The sequence below is a fragment of the Pinus tabuliformis genome, chromosome 9 (genome assembly GCF_031772625.1).
Source record: "Pinus tabuliformis cultivar Carrire ecotype Pingquan chromosome 9, CPIR1, whole genome shotgun sequence".
Taxonomy (NCBI): Eukaryota; Viridiplantae; Streptophyta; class Pinopsida; order Pinales; family Pinaceae; genus Pinus; species Pinus tabuliformis.
The window spans coordinates 326,755,145-326,779,465 of NC_142307.1; positions in this window are offsets into that span (position 1 = coordinate 326,755,145).

Here is a 24,321-nt window from a genome sequence, read left to right on the forward strand (position 1 = left end):
GGTTTTGAAATGAAATCAATTTAAAACAAGAATATAAAGCCTCACTCTCCCTCCATTAGTCTTCATTGTGCCTCAAAGCAATAGAGAGAATTGTGTTGAAGAGAATTTGGGCGAATTTGTGAAGTCTGAGTGCGCGCGACCTGTTGAGACTGGCGTGCGACCCGTCAGGCTGCCTGTTCCAGTTCAGAAATTACACAGGCGCGACCCGCTGGGCAGTGCACGCGACCCGTTGGGGATTTCTCCACAGAAATTTGCCAGTGAGCTGCCAAACGACCCCGGAATTTTTCAAGCTTGGAGGTAGGCCTCCCATCATCAAGATTATTATTTGCTAGAGCTTGAGAATAGCATGAGAATATTTAAAAAAAAAAAAAAAAGCCATCATTTTCAAAATAAGGACTCCATGTGCATTTGCTTAATAATGTCAAAGTGCTAGGGTTTGTTTTGCTGTTTTAAGGTCATCCTTTTCACTCCTATTTTTTCCTACATTTTCCTACATCCCATTTCTTATTCCCTTATCATTTTTATTTAATTTCCCTATCAAAAATACTAAAATCCCTAAAACCCTGCCCCTATTCCTAAAAAGTCAAGAATCAAGCCCTAAACCCTACCTCCCATAACATCCTTGCAAATGAAATTGTATGATGATGTATATGTCATGATTCTTCCCCTTAACTCCCTATTTCATATATTTTTCCCAATTTCCCTTCAAAGTCTCCCTTCCCTAACATTTCCCTTGTGCTATTTGTCCCCTTGAAACAACATTTCAATAATTAAACTAGCAGATTTTGAGCAGGAGCAGCAGTACATTCCACCCACTTTTCTCTCAAAACCATGTCAGAAACCGAGACCGAATATGAGCAAAGTGATGACCGTGAGTCAACTCCGGAGGTTGAGGTACAACGGAGGCCTCACAGGGGTGGTAAGAGTGGTCACCATAAGAGAGAGGGGCCCACCTCTTTGACTGATTTGCAGGCTTGTCCAATTGCAGTCACATGTTTCCGCTATCTATCATGTTATGAATTTTGTGAGAGGATCTCTCAAATCCAGCATCACAGGGAATTGGCTCGCTTGTTTGTTTTGCATTTGCATGATGGGCATGTGAACCTTGCAGGGGTGGATTTTACATTGACACCCGAGATGATTGCTCAAGCAACAGGGATACCTAATGTTGGAGAAGTGTGGAACAAGCGCAAAATATTGGACAGTTTTCAGTACGAGCCTTACATTAAACCTGCATTTATGAGACACTTGATAGGTGTATTTCCTTTCAGATTTTTTAGGAATGAGTATGCTCCTTTCATGAGGCTTATCATGCGCTATTTCACCTGTGAGGGTAGATTTTCACGTGTGTATTCATACCATATTCGTTTGTTGATGCATTTCACACGGGTACGGATGATGAACATCCCTGTTTTCCTATGCCAGAATATTGAGAGGATGGTGCCTTTGGTGCAGAGAAAGAGTCCAACACAGCAGCACAGGAGCATCTACCATTATGGTTTGATCCAGCTTGTGGTCATACATCAGTTGGCTCAACAGGGTATCCCATGGGAGGATTTTATCTCTCGGGATTTTTTCACAGCATCAGCATCATCACCCCCTGAGGTTGTTCATGAGGAGGGAGGGCCTTCACAACAGCATGATATTCCTGAGACCAGACATGTTAGCTCTCCTCCATTGGTCACATATGAGAGAGGCCACAGGGCCTTATTTGCAGCAGCTAGGAGAGTATTTTCTCCACACCAGGTGGAAGGGGTATCGCCTTATTCATCAGCTCAGCGAGTGTTATCTCCACACCAGGTGGAAGGGGCCTCGCTATCTTCAGCAGCACAGGTACCAGAGAGAGGCAAGCAGCCCAAGATTGATGAGGGGCCATCAGGTGTTCCAGGCATAGAGGTTGTTGATCTTGATATCATTTCTCCTAGCCTAGAGTCGGAGGAGATCATTCAACACCTTAGAGCTGAAAATGACTCATTGCAGCAAAGATTGGACATGGAAAATTGGACAATCACCTACTTGGAGCAGCGCAACAAGCAACTTGCGGAGGAGCACACTCTAGATGAGTTGCGGAGGATGCATGAGGACCGCAACTTGGCACGCAAGAGACCGGGTGACTTGGTACCCGTTGAGCGAGAGGCTATGCTTCTCCGGGTCAATGCTCATTTGGATAGGTTGCTGGCCAAGGCCAACCAAGATAAGGACTTGCTCAGGAACATGAAAAATCACTATTGGGCACGAATGCACGTATGCAAGGCAAAAATGAAAGTGCTCCAAAGACGGCTGGCCAAAGCACAAAAACGAAGGAAAAGGTCTGATCCCCTCCATATCTTGGCTGGCTTCCTTGAAGGAGCATGATGCTAAATAAGTCAACTCCAGCACAAATTTCAAAAAAATTTGAGCATTTTGGGTCATTTGTGATTTTTTGGGCAAAAAATAGGTTTTCTTCACCGTGACGCGCGACCCTTTCGTTGGGCAACTCCATTTTGGGAAAACTCAGCATTTCTGGATTTGTCATGGAAAGTTACACTTGCTCAACCATTGCCAAGAAATTTCACCAAGTTTTGGGCCTCCAGAAAGTCAAAAAACAAGCAAAAAATGACTTTCTGCCACATTTTTGACACACAGAAAGCAGTCTTGGGAGATTGCAATTTTGAAGGGGAAAATGATCACCAAATTCAGAAATTCCACTTCGGTTGGAAAGTAGACATCCTGACCTTTCCAAAAAGATCACTTTTGCCTCATTTGGACACCGGGAAGCACCTAAAAATCAGCTACAAAGTAGCGCGACCCGTCCAGGAAGTGCGCGCGACCCTTTGGTCAGTTTTCATAGGATTTCATCTACAGCTCAGGAATTCGCCCAGCTTTGACCAGTTTTGACTTGTGATGGGATTTTTCACCCTCTTTGATGTAATTAATGTATTTTCATGTTGACATGACACTTATTTACCTATTCTAGAAGATTCATTCATGAAATAGCAAACATTTAATGAATGAATTGGTTTCCTAGCTTATAGAGGCAAGTTGTTTTGACTACCTAGATTTTAGTGCTCAGATTAGAATTGGTTGAAACAGCTCCTAGAAGGATGAGCTCGACCCCTAGAGGCAAGGAAAGGTGTTAGCTTGCCTATATTATGTATTTTCTTAGTCATTTTCAGAGGTTGGAAGGTTGGACTCTTGAGGGAGAAGCTACTATTGTATTATTCATTGTATCTCTACAGTTTTGGCAAAGGAACAAAGACCAGGGTTTTGTAGTCCTTTTTGGGATTCCTGTGGTTACATGTATTGATGGTGTGTTTCTCTTTGTACTTTTAAGTGTGTTATGTGATTCATCCTCTTCCTTTTTCTTCTGAAATTAGGAAAATGAAGTGTTAAAGTAGAATTCATGATTGCCATGCTCTGCTTTTAAGTTTGCTTAATATCAATGTTTTCATCTGTTTAAGGAGAACTCAAGGTGATTGCTTGCTCTCCTTAGCTCCTCACCGGTCATTCCTACCCATTCACTTAATATAAAGGCATCAATACGGTCTCCTACCTTGCCCCAAAGAACCCCCTGCAAAAACTGTGTCCAATCCCTGCACCCAAAATTGCCTTTTCCTGATTTTCCACCAAAATCTTTAAAAATCTCAAATCAAACCTTTTATCAGTTTACTATCCTAAAATCAATGTTTCCTTATTGGTTATCTCATCCATTGAAGATCTTTACCGAGGTAGACCCGGAGAGAGCCCTCTTCAGCCCCGTAGGGCTAGCTACGAGGCTAAGTGGTTTGATGTTGCCTTGGAGTTTTCCTTTCTCAGCCTGAGGTGAAATTTCAAGCGCTAACATATTGGCGACCATACTAGGGAGAACAACTTGTTTGTTGATTGATGTGTTTGCTTCATAAGTCTTAGACGGAGCCTGAAGTTACGCCAGGTAGCCTTTGAAACGCTTTTGCTTTGCATAAGCGGAAGTAGATAAACGCTGCTTCAGTCAATCTCCGTGAGCTTGTGAATACAGCACTTCAATTACATTTTACCCCAGTTCATTTGTAAACTCTGAACTTTTGGATGATTAGTTAAGAGTTTTCACAGGTTGATTGGCTTTTTGTTCCTTGATTTCCAAACTGGCTTCCAATTCTGGCTGTATATTCAAACCTCATTCATGTCCAACTATTTTTGAGTATCTGAAGACATTGATTTTGACGAGAGTTTTGAGTTGTCCTTGTTTAAAACCAAATCTGAAAGTGCACTTGATTCTCTAGTTCCCAACCCTGATTTTACAGCTGCCCTTGAAGTTGAGAGACACAATAGATTGGTTGACAATTTCATCCTAAGATCTCTTCAGTCAGATATTCATGCTACTAATCTTGCTGAGTTTGTTGAAACTATATCTGGTCATATTGGATCTACTATCACGGCGCATGAGCAGTCCAATCCTCCTTTTATTTATGTTTCTCCCATAATCACTTATCCCGCATCTACAGTTGGTTCGCCTTCTACATCCCATACCACTTCTCCTCCTCATACTCCTCACACTATAGCTACACCTACTCCACCTGCTACTCCTAAGCCCAATCTACCTAAAGCAATGGCTACCCGATTTTCTCCTCTTGCTCTTCCCCAAAATCTGCATGATATGCCATCCGATTATCAAAGTAAAATTCCCATGTTTGATGGCACTCCACAAAGTATCTCTGCTCAGCAACATATTGACAAAATGACGACTTTCTTTGATCTATATGAGATAGATGAAGAGGATGTAACTATGCGTTTGTTTGCACAAACATTTGATGGCGAAGTAAGAAAATGGTTCAGAGGTTTGACAGCTAGAAGCATTCCCACCTTGGAAGCACTTCAAGGCCAGTTTCTAGATCGATGGGAAATTAGAAAGGATCCACTTCAGATCAATGCTGAGTACAACAATCTCAAACGTAATCATGGTGAGTCGGTCCAAGACTACATTATCAGATTTAATACAGTTTACAATGCTATTCCAGATGATTTAAGACCATCTAGAAAGTCAACACTTCTCAAATTCCAGGATGGCTTTGATCCGGAGATGGATTATTCATTGCGAGATAGAGATCCGCCTACCTTGGAGGATATGCAGAAAATTGCTGTTAGTGTTGAAGCAAATTTGAACGATAAAAGAGCAAGAATGAAGCAGAAAAGCGAGTCACAATCAAAGAGGAAGCTTCTACATCCGATCAGCGTCTTCGCAAGGTAGTAACAATGCTCGAAAATACTCATCTCAGCAAGCCGGAACCGCAGATCCGTAATCCTAATTTCCGAGGAGCACAACAGCCACAATATAGAATCAAGCAGCGTGAAACAAAGGCATAAGAGGCAGCAGTTCAGCAGCAAATTAAACCTCCTTTTCAGCAGAATTTTGTTAGCCAAGAATAAGAGGATGAAGGTGATACAGTGGGAGAGGAAAATCACTTCTTCACTCCTGATGATCTGCCCACTTATGTTACAGAAGAAGAAGAGTTGGTAAGTCACTCCATCAGCCCTCAGGATGAACATTATATCTTGTCAAATGATGCAGCACTTGAAGAAGAATCCGAAGAGTATCAAAGAGGGTACCTAAATGCTTTATCCGCTCAGCAAAGACAATTAAGAAACCGAGCTGTTCCCATAAATCCCATTCAGAAAAGGAAAGATTCTTTAGCGAAGAATGATTCAGCTTCCCCACAGACAAAAGGAAAAGACATAATTGATCCTTTAGCAAGTCAAACATCATCAGCAAGTAAGATAGATCAGCCATCAAGCACACTGAGAGATAAAGCTGAAAGAAGAGAAGTTCCGACCAAATAAGGTGAGAAGGTTTCAGTTTTCAGTTTGGAGAATGAAATTTCAAAGTTGAAAGTGTCCATTCCCTTGACGGAAATCATGAAGAACAGCACTTACCGAGGTCAAATTTCCAAGATGCTGAATTTTGATCCAATGCTAGACACGGTGAATGTAGAAGATGATCAGCCGGAATTGATTTTTGGGCCTGCTTTAAATGGTGAGTCTCCCGAAAGTGATGTTCCTCCATTCTATATCAGTTTGCGATTGCATGAATATGTTTTACATAATTCCATGCTTGACTCGGGAGCTTCGCATAATTTGATGCCGAAAGCGATTATGGAAAAGCTGGGACTAGACATCACAAGGAAATATCATGATTTATATTCATTTGATTCCAGTCGGGTAAAATGTATTGGTTTGATCAAGGACTTGGTGGTGAGCTTAGATCAAATCCCAACAAAGAATGTTTTGATGGATGTGGTGGTGGCGGATATTCCTCCGCGATTCGGGATGTTGCTTTCTAGATCTTGGGGAGCGAAGCTCGAAGGTTCACTTCAGCTTGATTTTTCTTATGCTACAATCCCGGTCTTTGGTCAGATGAGAAAGTTATATAGGGATCGAGTTAATCATCCTGTAAATTATGTACATACAGATTTAGAGTCATTTGTTTTGTTTGCGGAGAATTTTAATGAAATAGATAGTCAGTTAGTTCAAGCAGAAGATATACCAGACATTTCAGAAAATTTCAGAGAAGTTTTGAGAAAGAAAACTGAAGAAAGGTCCGCTGTCATGAAGCCAACAACTGAGATAAGTGGGCAGCAAACAGAAAATGCAGAGACATCACATTTTCAGCACTTAGAGGATGATGAGGATGGTCTTTGGACCATGGATTTTGATGGCGCTGTGGGTAGCGATGGTGCTGGTATAGGTGTGTGGATTTGAATCCCATTTTCTGTCTGAAACAAAGTCCCAAGAAAGGTATGAGTATGCTCTTACAAATTGGCATTTGATTGTTCAAACAATGAGGCGGAATATGAGGCTCTCATTGCTGGTCTGAAAATCCTTCGGAAGTTGAAGGCAAAGAAGATAGCAGTATATGGCGACTCCGAGTTGGTTATAAAGCAAGTGAAAGGTGAGTTTCAGGCCAAGCATCCTCGTATGCGAGCATATCGAAATGCTGTCCTAGATATCTTAAAGCTGTTTTCTGAACATACTTTAACATGTGTGCCCCGTATCCAAAATGGTGTTGCGGATGCGTTGGCTAAGGCAGCAAGTAATCTAAAAATTCCCATGAATTCCAGCAATAAGTTTGAGATTTATGTGAAGCACCGTCCTACAGTCCCAGATAATCAAAGATGTTGGCAAGTTTTTCAAGATGATGAGGAAATCAAGGATTTTCTGCAAATTGAAGGTGAGTTCAAAGACATTTCTATAGACACAGAACCTGAAGAAGTAAATCAAATGGATGTATTGCAGCTTAAAGACAATTTCATTCCTAAAGGATTAATTCCTTTGGAAGAGTTGTTCGATCAAGATGATGTGGCTCGCAAACCAACCTTGAGGCCAACCGAAGAAGGTGTCGAAGAAGTGAATCTTGGAACAGTTGAAAATCCAAAGATGGTGAAACTATCGAAAGCATTGTCGCCAAAGGTAAAGAAAGAGTATATCAGATTGTTGTCTTCATTTTCTAATGTTTTTGCATGGGATTATTCAGATTTGAAAACTTATGACACAAGTATCATTCAGCATACTATCCCCATAAAGCCAAATCAAAAGCCTTTCCGACAAAAGTTGAGAAGAATTAATCCTAAGTTGTTGCCATTGATCGAGAAGGAAGTTAACAGGTTGTACAAATCTGGAATTATAGTGCCAATCAGATTTTTCGATTGGATTTCCAACTTGGTGCCCGTGAGAAAGAAGACCGGTGAGATCCGCTTGTGTATAGACTTCAGAAATCTCAATAAGGTGCCGCTAAAGGACAATTATCCGCTGCCCAATATGGACCATATATTGCAGCGGGTAGTTGGGGCATCAAGGATGTCACTACTTGATGGCTATTCCGGCTACAATTAGATTTTGGTGCATGAGGATGACCGCGACAAGACTGCATTCACTACTCCATGGGGAACATTTCATTATGCCAAGATGCCATTTGGATTGAAAAATGCAGGTGCCACTTTTCAGTGGGCGATGGACATGGCCTTTTCTAATGAGAAGGATGTCTTTTTGGTCGTTTATCTTGATGATTTAACTGTGTTTTCTAGATATGATGAGGAACATTTGTATCATTTGACAGTGGTGTTTGAAAAGTGCCGAAAATATGGTATCTCATTGAATCCGAAGAAGAGCCTTTTCGCCATGAGTGAAGGTAAGCTGTTGGGCCACATCATTTCCAAAGATTGCATTCGTATAGATCCCGCACGTGTGGAAGCAATTCAGCAATTAGAGCAGCCCCGAAACAAGAAAGAAATTCAGTGTTTCAATGGCAAGTTGAATTTTCTGTGCCGCTTCATTCCGAATCTTGCCGAGCACCTTAGGGAAATCACTAACATGCTTAAAAAGGACAGCTAGCTCAAGTGGACTGAAGAGGCGGTAAAGTCTTTCAATTTGGTAAAGTTAATTTTATCCTCAGCCCCAACTCTAATCAGCCCGGATTACACACAAGATTTTATTTTATTTTCATTTGCTTCTGAGCATACATTGGCAGCTGTGCTCATGCAAAAAAGAGATGGAGTTGAGAAGCCCATAGTTTTTTTCAGTTGTATTATAAGGGATGGAGCGCTGAAGTATAATATCATTGAAAAACAAGCATTGGCACTGGTAAAAGCTTTGAAAGATTTCCGGGTGTACATATTGAATTCTCATATCTTGGCATATGTTCCTAATGCGACTGTTAAAGATGTTTTGGTACAAGCGGAACCGGAAGGAAGGCGGGGTAAGTGGATTGCTGCACTGTTGGAGTATGATGTAGAAATTAAGCCTACCAAGCTGATTAAGGGCCAAGGTCTTGCTAAATTGATGGCTGAAACAAATCTCCATGTCCTAGACATTAATTTGATTGCTGCCTTGTCCGATGAAGATGAAGAAAATTCAGCATTTCAGGTATCTGACATCTTTGTTTCCTCTCCTTGGTATGCTGATATTGTATATGTGCTTCAAAATTTGTCTTCACCTCCCGGGATGCCTCAAAACAAAGCTAGGACATTGAAATTAAAGGCTGCCAAATTTTGCATCATCAAATCTGCACTATATTGGAAAGACCCCGGTGGCATATTGCTGAATTGTTTGGTCGAGGAGGAAGCTAAGAGAGCAGTAGAGGATTTTCACAAAGGTGACTGCGGGGGTCACTTGTTTTGGAAGACCACGGAAAACAAGATCTTAAGGGCTGGTTTCTATTGGCCTTCGTTGTTTTCAGATGTATATAAAGCAGTCAAGAGCTGTCATGAATGTCAAATTTTTCAAGGAAAGCAGAAATTACAGCCCTTGCCTCTCAAACCCATTGAAGTCAGTGCACCGTTTTAGCAGTGGGGCTTAGATTTCATCGGCGAAATTCATCCAGCATCTTCTGGGCAGCATCGATGGATATTGACAGCCACCGATTACTTCACGAAATGGATTGAAGCCATTCCCACCCGGCAAGCCACAAACTTGGTAATTATTTCTTTCCTTGAAAATAACATATTGTCACGTTTCGACTGTCCACATAAGTTGATCACAGATAATGCAGAAACGTTTAAATCAAAGAAGATGGTTGACTTTTGCTACAAATATAACATCATCTTGGGGCATTCAACCGCCTATCATCCTCAAGGAAATGGGCTGGCTGAATCTTCGAATAAATCATTGGTAAACATCATAAAGAAGTTGTTGGAAAACAATAAGAAGAGCTGGCACAAACAGTTAGTAAATGCATTATGAGCTGATCGTGTAAGTCAGAAAAAGTCAATTGGTATGTCACCTTTTGAGCTAGTTTATGGGACAAATGCGGTGTTTCCTACTTCACTTAGTATTCCGGTTGCTAAGTTGCTTCAAGAAATTGGTGGTGAGGAGGATTCAATGCAAAGACAGATTAGTTAAATGATTCATTTACAGCAGACATGGGAGGAGGTTCTTCACAATACTCTCAAGTTGCAAGAGCGCATAAATAAAATCTATGACAAGAAAGCAAAGCAGGATGATTTCCAGATAGATGATGTTGTTTTGAGGTGGGATGCCAGAAATGAAGACAAAGGGAAACACGGAAAGTTTGATAATTTATGGAAAGGTCCTTATAAAATTGCTGCATACCATGGTTCAAATGCCTTTCTTCTCAAAGAAATGAATGGTGATGATTGTCTTGGAGGGTCGGTTAATGGCCGGCTTCTCAAAAGGTATTATGTCTGAGCATTTTCTGCTCTAGCCATTATCATTGTAATTACCATTTTACTTTTGTTTCACTGCAAGTGTGAACTGATCTTTCATCTTTAGTCTGGGGCCCGCGGTGAAGGCTATAATTCTGAAGATGGAGATTAGTTGGTGTGGGTTTTTATGTTGTTTTTATCAGTCCATTTTCTGTCCAAAAAGTTGAGTTAGTTTGGGTCAAAGTTAGTCCAATTTTCAGTCAGTTGTCAAAGTCAACAAAGCTCTCCCAATTTGGGTCGTATGTGTAAATAATGACTCCATTGCCCAATGATTATAAAGCACTGGTCTGCTCTCCCAGAGGTCTAAGGTTCTTAGTACCTCCAAGGAGCTACCATCCGCATTGGAGCCAATGTTAGAGTCGGTTTAGAAGCCCTCCATCAGCGATCAAAACTCTTTTCATTTGCATAAGTAGGTGTCTCATCAGTGTCATCTCATTTGCATTCCATTAGGCATGCCATAACCCTGATGGAGGAGCTGGTGTCATTATTCCCCTCTTGGCACTGCTGGATCAAGTTGTTTCAGTCAATAAACTCTTTTAAGGTTGATTGTCTTGTCTTAAGGTCAAAAGTCCTAGGTCTAGGGTTTGGGTCCAATTTGTCTCTAAGGTCAGGTCTTCAAAAGTCAATAAATGCCCAGCAGGCCAGAGGGATGACTGTCGAAGTGTTTCTTCAAAAGATTTCATTTTCTTCTAATTTTTACCTTGGGTTTAAAAACCCTGTTTTTAAATCCCAAGGTCATTTTCTCAAAGTTTTGTAAAAAGTTGTAAAAATTCAAAATTCTTTGAAAAGTCAGCATGCAGCCCTGGTCCCCTTTGCCAAGATTCCTTAGAAGCTGTCCATGCAAAATTTTTCAAGAAAAACATCAATTCAACCAATTTCAGGACAAAAGGAAACCATAAAGTCAACAACATCCAAATTTTGAAAAAGTGTCATGATAAACATTAGAAAGAGGGTTTTGAAATGAAATCAATTTAAAACAAGAATATAAAGCCTCACTCTCCCTCCATTAGTCTTCATTGTGCCTCAAAGCAATAGAGAGAATTGTGTTGAAGAGAATTTGGGCGAATTTGTGAAGTCTGAGTGCGCGCGACCTGTTGAGACTGGCGCGCGACCCGTCAGGCTGCCCGTTCCAGTTCAGAAATTACACAGGCGCGACCCATTGAGGGCGTGCGACCCGCTGGGCAGTGCGCGCGACCCATTGGGGATTTCTCCACAGAAATTTGCCAGTGAGCTGCCAAATGACCCTGGAATTTTTCAAGCTTGGAGGTAGGCCTCCCATCATCAAGATTATTATTTGCTAGAGCTTGAGAATAGCATGAGAATATTTAAAAAAAAAAAAAAAGCCATCATTTGCAAAATAAGGACTCCATGTGCATTTGCTTAATAATGTCAAAGTGATAGGGTTTGTTTTGCTGTTTTAAGGTCATCCTTTTCACTCCTATTTTTTCCTACATTTTCCTACATCCCATTTCTTATTCCCTTATCATTTTTATTTAATTTCCCTATCAAAAATACTAAAAGCCCTAAAACCCTGCCCCTATTCCTAAAAAGTCAAGAATCAAGCCCTAAACCCTACCTCCCATAACATCCTTGCAAATGAAATTGTATGATGATGTATATGTCATGATTCTTCCCCTTAACTCCCTATTTCATATATTTTTCCCAATTTCCCTTCAAAGTCTCCCTTCCCTAACATTTCCCTTGTGCTATTTGTCCCCTTGAAACAACATTTCAATAATTAAACTAGCAGATTTTGAGCAGAAGCAACAGTACATTCCTACCACTTTGCTCTCAAAACCATGTCAGAAACCGAGACCGAATATGAGCAAAGTGATGACCGTGAGTCAACTCCAGAGGTTGAGGTACAACGGAGGCCTCACAGGGGTGGTAAGAGTGGTCACCATAAGAGAGAGGAGCCCACCTCTTTGACTTATTTGCAGGCTTGTCCAATTGCAGTCACATGTTTCCGCTATCTGTCATGTTATGAATTTTGTGAGAGGATCTCTCAAATCCAGCATCACAGGGAATTGGCTCGCTTGTTTGTTTTGCATTTGCATGATGGGCATGTGAACCTTGCAGGGGTGGATTTTACATTGACACCCGAGATGATTGCTCAAGCAACAGGGATACCTAATGTTGGAGAAGTGTGGAACAAGCGCAAAATATTGGACAGTTTTCAGTACGAGCCTTACATTAAACCTGCATTTATGAGACACTTGACAGGTGTATTTCCTTTCAGATTTTTTAGGAATGAGTATGCTCCTTTCATGAGGCTTATCATGCGCTATTTCACCTGTGAGGGCAGATTTTCACGTGTGTATTCATACCATATTCGTTTGTTGATGCATTTCACACGGGTACGGATGATGAACATCCCTATTTTCCTGTGCCAGAATATTGAGAGGATGGTGCCTTTGGTGCAGAGAAAGAGTCCAGCATAGTAGCACAGGAGCATCTACCATTATGGTTTGATCCAGCTTGTGGTCATAAATCAGTTGGCTCAGCAGGGTATCCCATGGGAGGATTTTATCTCTCGGGATTTTTTCACAGCATCAGCATCATCACCCCTTGAGGTTGTTCATGAGGAGGGAGGGCCTTCACAGCAGCATGATATTCCTGAGACCAGACATGTCAGCTCTCCTCCATTGGTCACATATCAGAGAGGCCACAGGGCCTTATTTGCAGTAGCTAGGCGAGTATTTTCTCCACACCAGGTGGAAGGGGTCTCGCCTTCTTCATCAGCTCAGCGAGTATTATCTCCACACCAGGTGGAAGGGGCCTCGCCATCTTCAGCAGCACAGGTACCAGAGAGAGGCAAGCAGCCCAAGATTGATGAGGGGCCATCAGGTGTTCCAGGCATAGAGGTTGTTGATCTTGACATCATTTCTCCTAGCCTAGAGTCGGAGGAGATCATTCAGCACCTTAGAGCTGACAGCAAAGATTGGACATGGCAAATTGGACAATCACCTACTTGGAGCAGCGCAACAAGCAACTTGAGGAGGAGCACACTCTAGATGAGTTGCAGAGGATCCATGAGCATCACAACTTGGCACGCAAGAGACCGGGTGACTTGGTACCTGTTGAGCGAGAGGCTATGCTTCTCCGGGTCAATGCTCATTTGGAGAGGTTGCTGGCCAAGGCCAACCAAGATAAGGACTTGCTCAGGAACATGAAAAATCACTATTGGGCACGAATGCACGTATGAAAGGCAAAAATGAAAGTGCTCCAAAGACGGCTGGCCAAAGAACAAAAATGAAGGAAAAGGTTTGATCCCCTCCATATCTTGGTTGAGGCTTCCTTGAAGGAGCATGATGCTAAATAAATCAGCTCCAGCACAAATTTCAAAAAATTTTGAGCATTTTAGGTCATTTGTGATTTTTTGGGCAAAAAACAGGTTTTCTTCACCTTTCGTTGGGAAACTCATTTTTGGGAAAACTTAGCATTTCTGGATTTTTCATGGAAATTTGTACTTTCTCAGCCATTGCCAAGAAATTTCACCAAGTTTTGGGCCTCCATAAAGTCAAAAAACAAGCAAAAAATGACTTTCTGCCACATTTTTGACACACAGAAAGCAGTCTTGGGAGATTGCAATTTTGAAGTGGCAAACGATCACCAAATTCAGAAATTCCACTTGGGTTAGAAAGTAGACATCCTGACCTTTCCAACAAGCCCACTTTTGCCTCATTTGGACACAGGGAAGTACCTAAAAATCAGCTACAAAGTAGGGCGACCCGTCCAGGAAGTGCGCGCGACCCTTTGGGCAGTTTTCATAGGATTTCATCTACAGCTCAGGAATTCGCCCAGCTTTGACCAGTTTTGACTTGTGATGGGATTTTTAACCCTATTTGATGTAATTAATGTATTTTCATGTTGACATGACACTTATTTACCTATTCTATAAGATTCATTCATGAAATAGCAAACATTTAATGAATGAATTGGTTTCCTAGCTTATAGAGGCAAGTTGTTTTGACTGCCTAGATTTTAGTGCTCAGTTTAGAATTGGTTGAAACAGCTCCTAGAAGGATGAGATCGACCCCTAGAGGCAAGGAAAGGTGTTAGCTTGCCTATATTATGTATTTTCTTAGTCATTTTCAGAGGTTGGAAGGTTGGACTCTTGAGGGAGAAGCTACTATTGTATTATTCATTGTATCTCTGCAGTTTTGGCAAAGGAACAAAGACCAGGGTTTTGCAGTCCTTTTTGGGATTCCTGTGGTTACATGTATTGATGGTGTGTTTCTCTTTGTACTTGTAAGTGTGTTATGTGATTCATCGTCTTCCTTTTTCTTCTGAAATTAGGCAAATGAAGTGTTAAAGTAGAATTCATTATTGCCATGCTCTGCTTTTAAGTTTGCTTAATATCAATGTTTTCATCTGTTTAAGGAGAACTCAAGGTGATTGATTGCTCTCCTTAGCTCCTCACCGGTCATTCCTACCCATTCACTTAATCTAAAGGCATCAATACGGTCTCCTACCTTGCCCCAAAGAACCCCCTGCAAAAACTGTGTCCAATCCCTGCACCCAAAATTGCCTTTTCCTGATTTTCCACCAAAATCTTTAAAAATCTCAAATCAAACCTTTTATCAGTTTACTAGCCTAAAATCAGTGTTTCCTTATTGGTTATCTCATCCATTGAATATCTTTACTGAGATAGACCCGGAGAGAGCCCTCTTCAGCCCCGTAGGGCTAGCTACGAGGCTAAGTGGTTTGATGTTGCCTTGGAGTTTTCCTTTCTCAGCCTGAGGTGAAATTTCAAGCGCTAACAATACCTTTACTAATTCTAACATTCCCGAGGTCCATGCCACCTTACCTGAGTCAGCTAAGTTGATCTGATCATTACGCACAAACCACCCTTGCGACTTGTGTGATAACGATGGCCACTATTCCCATACACTTCAAGTACTTCGTGAATTAGAGGCCACTCGTAATGAGTCCACCTCTCCTTTACCTACAAATTCTGGTCCCACTCCTACACCAGAACAAGAGGTCTCTAGAACACCTTTGTGATCCCTCCCCCTGATGTCGAGATGATGAATAGTTTTGCTCCTATTATCTACCTATTTTCATCCATGAGATTGACGCATTGGAACTCCCTTGATGTCTCTTCTTGTGATTTCGTTGAACCTTCTTCGATGAACACCTCGGTCTCAACACCAGTAGATATTCCATCTACTAGTCATATGTCTCCCAAGCTTGACGATGCGTATGTGAACCTTGTATCTTCTGAAGATGCTTCAGGTAGCTCTTCACCATCATGTGGTCCTTCTTCATCTTGTCTTCCCATCTTCCATTATGACGAAGACATCATGGAAGCTATGACCACTCTTGATTATCCTTGGGATGATATGAACCATAATGCATACTTCCTTTCACAACAAACCCATGATCAATCTGTTATTTGGACCAAAGAATTCATCCATGGTGAGGTTGATTGGTTAAATAATCCCTTACTTCGAACCCATGAATTTAAACCACGTACACCTTGTGGCCATTACATTATCACTCAATGTTTGGGTAAGGGGGCATCCATTTTTGAGAGTCCAGGAGAAGCAATTCTCGCCAACCCTCCTAGTGCATCTAGTAGCATCGACTCTCATACCACTATTCTTCCCCACCTCGAAGAACCTCTAGATCCTCATATCACTCTAGATCACTGTGAGGATGATCAACTTAATCATCGCTCCATCTTATATCAACAACCTAGTCCCTTAGACATTGTTGTTTTTCAACCACTGCATTTTCTACATGAGCATCTATCCATTATATTTGAAACCATTCTTTGGTATGGTGACACTATGTATGCGAACCCATATATTCAATCCATTTGATTCATATATGTAGTGCCAAACGAGATTTGTAATCCACCATTTCATTTCGCTAATTGTATCCATCCATTCTTCACATAAGAAGACATACATAAATAAATGGCGAACCACATCATCAAAATTTGTTTGGAGTCCACTACTCTAAATACATCAGGTATGCCCATAACATGACTAGGGGGCACATATGACCCTGCATTTCCTCATAATCCTTTAGAGGATCTCATTCCAGTTGGGCTGAGATGCTTGAATCCCTTATTTGAGCACTTGGAACACAATGGCACTCCACAAACTCCTCTTGCTAGGGGGCATCATTCCCACCTTTGCATACCAGATCAGTCCCCTCCATCACATATGCTTGTCGATAGTATCTGGCGAGCACCAGTATTGTAGCAATAATGCTGCAACTCATGGGTTGCCTACTTTACTCTTATCAACCCGGTAGTTCGTAACAAACTTGGAAGCGTTGGTGCTGTATGCACAAGTACTAGTTCTTACTACAGGTTGTCACTTGGTTAGCCGGCGCAAGATCAATAGGAGCTCAGGTGAAATTTTATGAATTCTAGAAGAAGCTCTATATGTGATGAAAGGAGAGAAATATTTACTCTACAGACGCTACTCTAACTGCAGAAAAGAGAAAGACTGAAATGTAAAGCAAACCTAGTAAACCCTAATTAACCAACTAATCCTAATTTTGTAGGAAGCACTATGAAAACCATGAAAGGATTGCCATTACCTACTCAAGGAAGTAAACAACATCTAACTAAGCTATTTCTGGAAGTAAATAAGAAAAAAACATCTTTTTGGATTTTTATGTGAATTTGACGTGCATGTAATTTATTGTGTGTGAATGTGACAACAAATCGGCGGTGTAAGAGGGGGGTTTTGGGACTTGAAAGGATGTAGGATGGTGTGGATGGGTCCTAGGAGGTCTCAGGTGGCCTTCTGGAGGCTTTTCCCACACTTGGCCTTCAAAATAAATCCTACAGGAAAATCTATAGGAGGACACAGGAAATCTACAAGAGGAAAACAGGGCAACTATAGGAGGCCTATAGGAGGAGGCTGAGAGCAGTTTTCACTGTTTTGAGGGTGTGAGAGTGGGTGGAAAAGGTGGATGAAGGTTGGAACGAGATGTTAGGGCACCTATGGTCTACCATGAACCACCAGGAGAGAGAAAGATGATTGGATTTGCTCAAGGAGAGAGGAAGAAGTTCTAAGAAAAATGCAGGAAAATAAGGCAGAATTGAGGTGAGACTTGGGAGACCAATAGGGCATGGATCAGATGGAGGATGTGATGGTTGATAAGCTGGCTTACTGCAAGAAGAGATATGCTGCAAAGGAACTGACAACCAACCAATAAGATCAATCAAGCAATGAAAGGAGTGCATCTAGAAAAACAGAGTTTTGCATCAAAATAGTCTAAACTATGATCTATGAAAGGAAATGCTGAGAAATGCCGCAAGAAAGGAAAGAATGAAAGAAGACTATTGCAAATAAAGAAGTGAGCATGATGAAGAAGATCTGAAGCAAAGCAAAACTGGACTATTAACCTGCCAAAAAGCTGCATACACTAGAAGTCCTATGAATGAGGAAAATCTGTGTTTTTGGGGCAACAAGAGGGTCTTTGCCTCAAATCATGGTCCCAAAGGGAGGAAGAGAGGCCAAGGCATTGTTTCTAGCCTTTCGAATCTTCTCTTTATCACTACTTACCCTGCTATGGAAAGCACAAATGGAAGCAAACCATTGAATCATCAAAAGCAACCTATTCTTAACCATAAAAGAAATACATCTAAGAGCAACCTAATCTACAAACTGAAATAAAACATTCAAATACAAGTAAAGAGGAGCTTGGCTGCTTGGATTGGGCCCTAACCCAAGAGCTTCAACCCTCTGAGGTAACTCAGTGCTAGCTCAAAAAGGATTCCATCTTTATTTCTAAAACAATAGCAAGATTACATGAATCTGTCACAAAATAATAAGCTCGAAGTTGAGCAGAGTTTACATAAGCAAAAATCCAACAAAAAATCTGACAAAAATCTGACCCTAGTGAGGCCCTAGGCCTCTCTACTTACAAATGAAGCTATCAATAGCTTCCTTAAAATCAGGGAGGCTTGGCTCCAAAAAATCGAGATAATCATCAATCATCCTTCACTTGCTCGGCTGCCTTCTAGTGCATGATTCAGCTGCTTGTACTCCAAGCTAAATGAAGGGGAATTCGAAGTGAGGAGTAATAAATGAGGGGGATTTGCTCCTATAATTCCTCTCCTTTTTCCACTTCAAGTTATCTCTGCCATTTTTGCACTGGATCCTTGACTTTGACCTCGAAATTTCATCAATAATCTGCATTAAACACATGTTAGACCACATGGCATCATAACTAACTCAACTCACTCCAGAAGCATAAATATAATCAGAAAATCATACAATAAGCTAAGAGAATGGTTGATTTGAGTAGGTTAGGAGGTAAAATGAGCCCATATAATTACCCATTTATGAGGCTCATCATCACCCCGTTACTGAAGGTGTTGCTCATCCTCTGAGCAACTTAGTCCATCTCCTCATCTTTTATAGCCCTGGTGGCCTCCCAAACATCCCAAGCTTCTAATGTGGTCTGCTCTTCTTTGTCATAGAATCCTGCCTTCCTGTCTATCTCTTCCCACTACTCCTCCTCTTCTTCTTCTCTTTTGCCTTCCAACATGCCTAACAACAGTGGGGGACTCAGTTTGAGGCCAATCCAGTTGACCTTCAGCCTCTGCATGGAGCGCTTGTACATTGGTGCCCTTCTTAATGCCTCTTTCAGCCTCATGGGGGAATGGTATTCCCTGATCTATAAACTGTGTGGTAAGGTGTTCCATCTCATCATGCATGCATGCACACAGTCATCCCCAAGTAGCCTTTGCATATCCTCAAAGTGTGCAATGGCTTGTGCCTGATTGTTTAGATATCTAGGGGAAATCTGAGGGTCATTGGTAAGCAGGTTGTGTGTGCTGATGAGTGCCATGGGATCTGATGGCTTAGCTCTTATGATTAATGGCTCATTTTTCTCTTTTCTCATCAATATTTTTATTTTTGCTGCCCTCAACTCTTCATGGTTCATCCATGAGGCCATGGCCATTAGTTGTAGGTCCCCTAGCTTGGAATTGGGGTCCCACACATTCATGTCTTTGAGGGCCATGTTATGTAGGTAGAATTCTACCATCTTTGCGTTATCCTTTGATGTGCTTTGGTCACACAGATCCATAAACTGCCTCTAATCTTGGAAAGGCATTATGCCTCTTTGTGGCAAAGTATTTATCTAGAATTGTAACCATTGGTCCTTGAGATAGAGGTCGTAGGATTTTGCTGGTTTTCTACATTGCAATGCCTCCATGGATAAGCTGGCCATGCATGCCAACTAAGTCTCTTTCTCTTGCAGCTGCCTCCTTAGTAATTCATTTTCAGTTTCAAGGTGGCTTCTTGCAATTGCTTCCCTATGTCTGATAGCACTCAACTCTCTGCCCATTTCTCTGAGTTTGTTTTCCATATGGAAAACATACTAAACTCCTTTGGATTTGGCTATTTGCATCCACCTATGTGTTCTTACTCTTTCTTTCTCCAATTCAAAGAATAGTGGTATTACAAATTATTGTGGTATTATCCTTTCTCCTTCAAGTAGATTGTAATAGGAGGCAAGACTAGGCTGGGGATCAGGTTCTTGTAGCTCTGTTGCTTCCTCCTTTACCTGTGGCTATCCTTGTATCCTTTTCTCAAGCTTCTGGGTCTCTTGTAGTTTTGACAGTGTCTCCTGTAGAACTGCCTGAGCCTCCTGTAGCACTGTTTTTGGGTCCTGTAGTACTACCTTTTCCTTCCATGTGGAAGATCTAGGAGTCCCTCTTTCATATGTGATAGGTGCCTTGGAAGGCGATTCTTTCCCTTTGGCAGAGGGTGAATCTTTAATTGTAATTAGCATTTTTTAAGAGGGCTGAGGTTTGCCTCTTTTGATTCTTGTGCTCTTCCTAGCCCTGAAATACATGGAGGCCTACCTTTTCCTCTTTTGCTTTGGCTTGATTGGTGTACTGAGGGCAGTGAGGGCAGCTGCTGCCTCCCTTTCCAGAGTCTCAGGGGACCCTTCTCCTTGTTCTTCCTTTTCTGCCTCTTTTTCTCCTCCTTTTGTCTCTTTCTCTGTCTCTTTTTGCTCTATTTATTTTTGCTCTGTTTCTTAAGCTTTCTCCTCTATTTTAGTTCCTTCCTCCTTCCTTCCTTGTTCTGCCAAGTCACCAGTGGCTTCACCTTCTACCCCTTACTGCTCTTCCTCCTCACTGTGAGTAGGACTAACATCATAGGTTAGAGCCTTTATGTCATCCTCAACTGTCATGTTTCGGAAGACTTCCCATGCTATAGGGACTGTAAATGTATGGAGGGCTTCTTCCACTAGGATTTTGATTAACCCATGGTGAGCTAGCTACTCTGAATTCCCTGCTTGAACCTTAGTGCTGAAGTCTATGAGGGACTCCAGGAGGAAGTAGGGAATGCTAAGCTTCTGAGGTGCTGGAGTGTCCATGCCATACCTTAATTCATGGAGTATTATAAAGTGATAACCATAGACAATGTTGTACCTCCCCTCACAGGAAATGTATTTGATTATCCGATAGCTAACCTCATCCCAAGGGTATGGTATGCTAGCCCTTCTAATGCCATTTTTATCCTCTACAGGGGTTTCATTGTTTTGGAAAAAGTTTTTCTTGGCAGCCTGGCCAATTGGTTTCTCATCCTTACTCCATGGCAGCCCAAGAGGAAGGGTAGTGACCCTACTGATAAATTCAGGGGTTATCTCCATGGAAAGACCTCTAAAGGTGACAGTGGCATGAGTTCTTATGTGTGGTACTAGAGAGAGAGAAAACTCTTGGAAAATCTCCTCATCAAACCCTTGGAATTTCTCAAAGAAATTCATTTAATTTGCCCTTGTGAAGATGTCCAGCATTTGTGGATGTGCATGGAGCCTAGTGGAGTTAGTGGGCTCCTTTCTCATAAACCCTCATGTCATTTTGTTTATACTCTTTGGGGAAACCAAATGTGGAGATCGAGACAACAATTTTTGAGAAAAACAGAGAAACATAGGATATTGTGTTTTTTTAAATAAGCATAATTTTTTTTTATTATTTTTTTTTATGTATTTTCTCCTCTCCTAAAGACTTTATTTCCTCCTCAAATTGAAACCAATTTTTGCATATATTGATATTCAATGGGGGCATGCATGGAACCTACCTCCTTAGATCGAAAATCGTGCTAAAATCGTGTTTTATCCCTTCAAAACAAGTCACTGCCCCTCCTGTAGAAGCCTGCTGTCCCTCCTGTAGAATTCCTATAGGTGCTCCTATAGAACCTGTAGGTGCTCCTGTAGAAAACACCGAGAGCAGGAATATGGGAGAGATCAATGGAGGATGATGGTTGCGAGGCTGTGGGGGCACAAGGAGACTGCTGTAGCTGACTTACGAGGAGAGAATGATGGAAAAGGTGGTGAGAATGCTCAAGGAGGAGTACTTATTACCCTTTATGGATATTTCTGGTGATGGGGGGTGAGCTGGAAAAGTATAAGTTGGCGATATTCACTCCATTGGTCCCCACTTGAATTTTCATCATGGCCCCTCCTCGTAATCATCCCTCATTATTGCATCGGAGTTCACACTTCCTCCACTACTTGTCCTTGACATCTTTCTTGAGTTGACTGTGCGCATGTGTGGGTGACATCTCGGATGAGTGGAGTCAACTAGATGAAGGTGGCCAAGTTAACTAGCCACCTTTCCCTCGTTCAACCTCAACCATCTCGTTTCTTTTGCATGATTTCTAATTACACAATGCAAACAAAGGAGCAAGTTAGTAACTTACCTGTGATCCGAATGTATTTGCTGTGAGGTGCTGTGGCTCTCTCTCTCTGCTACATGCCTTTATTTCTTTTGATGCATGTTGTCTGCTTGCTGATGTGTGGCTGTATGCTTGTGCAGGTTCTTCTCTGGCTAGATCTGAGCTTCAGGTGCCTTCTCAACCTTCATGTGTGCATTCTCCTGCTGCTGGTGCCGGGTTTTGATGGGATCAACTGCTATAGGAATTCCTACAGGATCTCCTGTAGTTGTTTCTTCCTTTGAAAATACAGCTTATTTCCGTGCTTGGAGATTTGAGGATGATGCCAAAGGTGTAGATAGAGATGGAGAGGTAGTAGGTAGGCTTCAGGTGAGGTGGATGGTGCTGCTTTCTCTCTTATTTTTTTGTTTTTTTTTTCTTTTCCTGAAAAATTATTTTTTTTTGTGTGTTTTTCTTGGGCAAGAAGAAGAATGATGCTTGGGGTGTGATGCAGGCTTGGAAATGATGGCAAAGACTTTTGAAGATTGTGGGAGGGTTTATAGGTTCTTCATGAAGCTTCCCTATCCCTCAAACTGCCTTTAATATCCATTTCTGGCTCTTTGTAATTCCTACAGGAGCCTCCTGTAGAAAACACAATTTTTGAAAAAGAAGCACAATGGTGAAAGAAATGCAAAAAATGATGGAGAAAAGCATGGAGAGGGTAGGATAGGTCCTGGTGTGGATGTCAGGGTTCCCTTGGCACCTTCTTTTGCTTTTTGTAGTCCTCCTGCAAACCTGCAATGCAAATGAAAATTCATTTTTTCTCTTTTTTTTTTTGAAAACAACTAGGGCGCCTCAGGGAGGTTTCACCCTAATTGCCTGCCCTGGGCGCCTCCAAGGGAGGTTTTCACCCAGTGATATTATTCTTTTTTCTCTCTCTTTTTTTTTTTTTACATTACCGGGCTGACTCAGAAGAGGTTTTCAACCCAATGATGGGACTCAAGTGCCTCATGGAGATTTTCACTTGAGTCCTTATTTTTTATTTTTCTTTTTCTTTTGCTTAGTGAGTGGGTGAAGTGGAGGGTAAGACATGCTCCACTACCATCACTGTCTTATTCAAATCTTCAAAGAACTCTCACTTGGAGAGGGGTTTCTGGTAGACTTTCAACAGGTGTCCATTGACAAGCGTGGGGATGGCTTCATCGTCAATGGTTACTGATTAGAACTGAACCATTTTCATTGCATTTCTCCATAGGGTAGGGTCCCAACCATCTTGTCCTCAGCTTACCTTTGAAATATTTGTATCTTAAATCATAGAGTAGCGCCCAATCTCCCTCTTGGAATTGCTTCTCCTTGATATTTTTGTCATGCCATATCTTTCTCTGACGCTGAACTACCTCTGTATGGAGAAGGGCCTGCAATTTGTGTTCATCCAATCCATTGAGCTAAAGTAATCTTTCTTTCTGTGCATGGCTAAGGTCTAGGTCCAGCTGAGCTGCCATCCTTAGGGTATTGAATTCAAATTCTATTGACAATAAAGCCTTCTTCCCATATACAAGCTCATACGATGTGAACCCTGTGGTGGTCTTCCATGTTGTGTTGTAGGCCCAAGTGGCCTCAACTAATCTGTCTGCCCAATGATTTCTACTACTGCTCACTACCTTGGTCAGGATCCCTTCCAATGCTTTGTTAGTGACCTCCACCTGCCCATTTGCTTGTGGATGGTAAGGGGTGGAAGTCTTGTGCTTGATTCTATGATGTGTGAGCAGGTCTTCAATCAAATTGGAAGTGAAGAGTGGGCCAGTAGTAGCTTGCTTGCAATATCTTGAAGGCAGTTCTTTTTGCTGCAAAAATGACCTCCACAAGGCTCGTCATGATAGCTTAGGAGGATGTCAAAGACTTCCTCCTCCTTGATACATCTTCTCAAGATCTAATATGGGCTATGTTTGAAGAGATTGCCCCCAATCCAGGTGAAAGGGGCGCTTTTCCTTACTATCTTGCTCTTCTCTTTTGAGGACAGGTGTGGTGGGAACTGTGCTGAAACCAAGTAGTTTGCGATATCAGAAAACCATGGAGAGAGTATTGAGATAGAAAATAGATTTTCATTTGGCATTTGGTCATCCACCATTCCTTCTTCACCTGCAGGAAAATTTACTCTCGATAAAAAGTCAGCAACAACATTTTCTTTACTAGGCTTATCAATAATGGTCAAATCAAACTGCTGTAGTAAAAGCAACCATCTAATGATGCAAGCATTTACATCTGGTTTGTTCATTAAATATATAATTGCAGCATGATTAGTGTGCACAGAGGTTTGATACCCTGTGATATAATGTCTGAATTTGTTTAAGGAATGCACGACAACTAGGAGTTCCTTCTCGGTCACTACATAGTAACTTTGCCTTTGACAAGTTTTTTCTTATAAAGTATATGGCATAAGGTAAATTTTCATCAATTTGTCCTAAGGCTGCTCCTATTGCTTTGTTCGAGGCATCTGTGTGAATGTGGAAAGG